Source organism: Limulus polyphemus, unplaced genomic scaffold, assembly GCF_000517525.1.
Source record: "Limulus polyphemus unplaced genomic scaffold, Limulus_polyphemus-2.1.2 Scaffold2356, whole genome shotgun sequence".
Taxonomy (NCBI): Eukaryota; Metazoa; Arthropoda; class Merostomata; order Xiphosura; family Limulidae; genus Limulus; species Limulus polyphemus.
This window is the reverse complement of record NW_013667966.1, coordinates 167,324-172,122: the sequence shown is the minus strand read 5'-3', so window position 1 is coordinate 172,122 and position 4,799 is coordinate 167,324. Positions and strand designations below refer to the sequence as shown.

Sequence of the window (4,799 nt, the reverse complement as noted above, 5' to 3'; positions counted from 1 at the left end):
TTAATACTTCTTTTTCACATTTTATTATTTCTAGTGATTCTGGGGAACAGGACATTGTCGGATATGTTTTATAATATGGGCTTCAAGGGGTGGGGGTCATCTTAAAAAGAAGTATTTGAGAGTGTTCTGTAGGATGATAAATAAATTTTTAGTGCAAGATTACCTATAGAATTAATGCAGTTGTAGAGTAAGATGTTTCATTTACAGAAATTTCACCTGACTGTAATTGGCCAATTTAGAGGATTAGCACTTCGTAGATTAAGATCTCCCAACTTTCAGTATCGTGTTGTTTTCCAGATTGAGAGAAGAAAGTAATACCTAGAAGCTGCTGTATTTCTTTGTTCTCCTATAGGTTAGTACATTTTTGAAGTAAGCACTTTTTGCCTTTGTTTTACCTTATCTTTAATTTTAAGTAGCTGTATTTAATTTCTGTTTAATGCCATTTAATTTGGCCTTGTCTCATTACTTTCAATTTGAACATCAATATTTTAATTTAATCCTATGAGATTGAATCTTGGTTCATTTTAACTACAAGTACTGCATACACACAATGTAATGTATTGAATTAAAAGAGGCAAGTTTTAATACATGACTAAGTACACTTTTATTTTAGAAATTGATAATAATAAAGGAGTGTGATGTCATTTATAAAGTTGATTGTAAAGAATCTTGGAATTTTACGTAGGAAAGTGGTAGTTGAAACCTGTAAGGATTTATTTTTTGTAGCTAAGAACAGGTGAATGTCTAGACGTGATGGAGGTAACCCATTGGTTCATATATGAGTTATGGCTACTAGCAAGTCAAACTAGACAATGGAAGTAGAATCCAAGACTTTCAACATTTGGAAAGGACTGTATTAATTCTATATCATGCCATTTGATCTGTGTAATCCACCTACCACTTTCAAGAGGCTGACAGAGCTCAAACGTTTTTAGATCATTGCAATGGGAGAAATATTTCATCTATGTAGATGGTATTTTGGTTTTTAGTTGCTAATGCCAGGCTACAGTTGAGAACCTGAAAATGTCGTGACAGGAAACCAGGAAATTTGTGATAATGTACAAGGAAGTAAAATTTCTTAGTCAGTCACAAAGAAAACAGGAATGAAGTGACCACAGATTTAATAAATAACTAAAATCAACGTTTCATATTTACACAATTTTCAAAACTTAATTGAAGCCGTCAATGGCTTCCACTTGGAAAATACACTCTACACGTACAATGTTTTGACGTTCTCTACTTCGTCATCAAGGGTTATCTGCAAGACATACTAATTTAAGCATTTTTTATTTTCTGCCACATGATATTACATTGCTTTTTGTATTTACATAATTCTTTAGTCAACTTTTATATTACATCATGCCAAATATCAATGCTTTGACTTGATCTCTGTTTAAAACTTCTTTTTCTTTTTTACATTTTATTATTTCTAGTGATTCTTTGCCATTTGAAGCTGTAATGTTATGAGGTTGAGCTAAAATTGTAGTTTTTCCATAAAATTTTGTGTTGTTTTGTTTTTACATGTTCTGTAATAGCCGAGTTATCTATTTTATTATTTCTTACATAACCTTTATGTTTCTGTAATCTGTATTTTAAAGTGCTTTTAGTTTGACCAACATAAATACTCCCACATTCACATTCTATTTTGTAAATCCCAGTTTTATCTTTCTAATTTTATATTATCCTTAGTACTCTCTAATATTTCTTTAATCCTATTTTTCTGCCCAAAACTAAAACAATTTATCATCTCCTGCTTATCATTATCAATTACTTCACAAGCAAGCTGATGCTGAACTATTGACTGATACATTAGCACAGTTCATCATTAATGTGTTTATTGGACAGTAAATAATGTGATTTGTTGCACTTGAAAAACCACACAGATCAAGGAGCCAACAAATTACAATGGCCAGTTGTTTGCAGAAACATGTTGATTGTTAGGTATGGTGAAATCAGAATTTGAACTTCATCACATTATGCTCAGCCTAATAGTTTGGATGAAGGGGTGATATAGATGATTAAATAAGTGCTTGCTATGTTTGTGAATCTTGAATGAAAAAAATGGGATGAACATCTACCATATACCATGATGTCTTACAGTGTAACTGAGTATCAATTAATTGTTTGTTCTCCAAATTGTTTGATATTCAAACAAGAGGTACAGCTCTTGGGGATCAGAACTATGAATATCCACTTGCTGCAGATGTACTGCAGTGTCCACAGGAATCAGGATCAATACTTGATTGAAAAATCAGTGATCAAAATTATGTATAGCTCTTTGCTTTTTGATCTATTAAGTGCTATTTCATTGAAGGATGTCTACAGAGAATTTCTTTAAAAGTGCTTAATTATAGAGCAATTTAACAGTTAGATGATCATTGAATCAAAAACTGATAGGAAGTTGTGACTCTTGAGTTTCCAAGTTATCATTTTGAGTTTTATTATATAATCCAATTTAGAGTTTTGTAATTCTGAGTTCATTCCTCCCTTGTTATAGTTGAAACAGCTTGAAATCTCACCCTTCTATATCTAGTTTAGAATACATCTTTAATTAGGTATATTCTCTTCATGTTTCTAAATGTTTGTACATTCTGCATGTAGTTTTGACATAGTTGTTAATCAAATGTAAAACAGAAGAAATATGTAATAATCCTTGTACTCAAGTACCAGTTGCATAAGCCAACAAATAGCAAGTCATATCAATTTGGTCCGGTGTCTAAACCAGCTGGGGTTGGGGATAGCTCATCAAAAGGGATGATACAAATAGTTGTACTAATTGGTATGAAATAGGAGTAAATGTTACTTAGAGTAGTTTGTGATGTATGCAGCATTGGATCCTGGTATATTGCACTTTTAACATTTTTGTCTGAGTTTGTGTGATAATCAGCCTTTTCTTTGTCTTGATGCAGTGTGAATATTTCAAAGAGAGCCTTCATTCACTCCAACAGCCATTTAAAGTAACAGCTGTATTAGAGGCTGCCCAATAGGTGAAATAATTAATAACACTTATTATTTTTTGCTATGAAGATGTTTATTTGTTCACTAGCATATGTCTCTTTTCTTTACTGTCTATGCTCAGTTTATTTTATGTATAAAATTTCTAATGTGTGTATTTTGCAAATACTTTTACACTAACTTGTTGGATATCAGTGGACCTGAATACCACACCTGTATTTATTTTGTATTTGCTTATTTTTAGTTTGCTTTTAGTTTAGTATAATTTTGAGATTATTCTGATTTTAATTATAATTTGAGTTTCACTTGATTTTATTCTAAGTTATGATTATCCAAAGTTTTAATCTGAGTTTTCCTTTAATTTGTTTTGTTTTAGTAGCTGTTGGAGCCTATTTGTATAATAAAGTTCTCCCTTTGTACATCAAGAGTCATGGCATCTTGTGTGTCATCTAAATAGATAGTCATGGAAACCAGGACTACATTAAGTAAACTTCAAATGATTCCCTGAGTTCTCAGCCTACCAGTGTTCATGAGTGATGACATTTCTACATTGGCCGTCCCTGCAGACACTGAAGCTACAATTGGAGAGGTTAGGTCATTTTGTGCTTTGCTATAGCTTTTGCTCCAACCTCTGTTGATGTGTTTTTTTACTGTGATGGTAGCATTCCTGTTTGGTGACAACAATGGGACATCTCAGTAAAAACCAACCATAAATGGAATAAACTGTCAGAAGTCTTGACATTAAAGAAACTAGTTTTGAAACATTTGTGTATTCTCTTTAGTCTCGTGTTGTATTCTGGCAGGAAAACTGTTCAACATTGCCTTCATGACCCCAGAACTTCAAATTCCTTTAATAATACAGGAAGTTGTTTATGTTAAAGTGGCCTTGGGAGATGTTGAAATTAGGTAGGCTTTTCACTGAGCAATTATCAATGATTCTTCTTTTAATGTAGTTATTTGTTTTGTGTTAAATTGTTATTGATTTCCAATCGATATAATAGCCAGAATCTCTTATATGAAGAAAAATGACATTGTTTCTGTATCCATATTTAAAGTCTTTTTGTGTGTATGTTTAGACACTCTTGTATCAACACTTCTTCTGGTTTTACCTACTGTCAGGTTTTTGTATATGGGTTGGATTCTTTACTGTAGGTGTCTGTGACTTTTTGGTGATATATTTCAACAATAAACAAACAGTACACAGTCCATTTGTTTTAAAATAATATATTAAAATAAGTCAATGTTACACTGTTGGCTATCACAGTTGTATCCAGAGCTTTAAATAATTGTCTCTTTTTTTTGTTGTTGTTGTCAAATTCCACACAAGGTTGTTCACTTACCTTAGAACATAATTTGACAAGATGAATTATTCTTCTCTACTTTGTTATTACAATAAAACCTGTAATAATTCCACTTTAAAATCACTGCCATAACTGTTCATTACCACAGTTGTATCCAAAGCTTTTAAATACTTTTCTCTTTTTCATCAAAGTCTACACAGGCTGGTTCAATTACTTCAGAACACAACTGACAAGACGATTAATTTCACTCTAAAATTGCCACAATACATTCTTTATGACTAAACTCACAATCATGCAGGCTAGATCTCTATATCTCAAATCTAGAAATATCCAGCCTTCTAGTAATAACATTATTAAACATAATGTGAAAACTTAAAAGCTTCAAGTAAGATGAAGTCAACAATATTACAGAACTTAGTACAACAATTAAACTGCATACACAACATATGACTCGGACAGAGTTACATAATGAAACTATGGCTTTTAAAATAATTAACTGTTAACACCTCTTATGAAAAATAAATAATCATTGAATATTATATC

At 31.6% G+C, this 4,799-nt stretch overlaps 1 long non-coding RNA gene across 1 annotated transcript; it reads left to right on the top strand.

Annotated features, from left to right (window-relative positions):
* Positions 1–207: 207 nt before the first annotated feature.
* Positions 208–4,145, top strand: LOC111087600. The gene is made up of 2 exons (XR_002612273.1): positions 208–352; positions 3,335–4,145. It is a non-coding gene; the product is annotated as an uncharacterized LOC111087600 (long non-coding RNA).
* Positions 4,146–4,799: the final 654 nt, after the last annotated feature.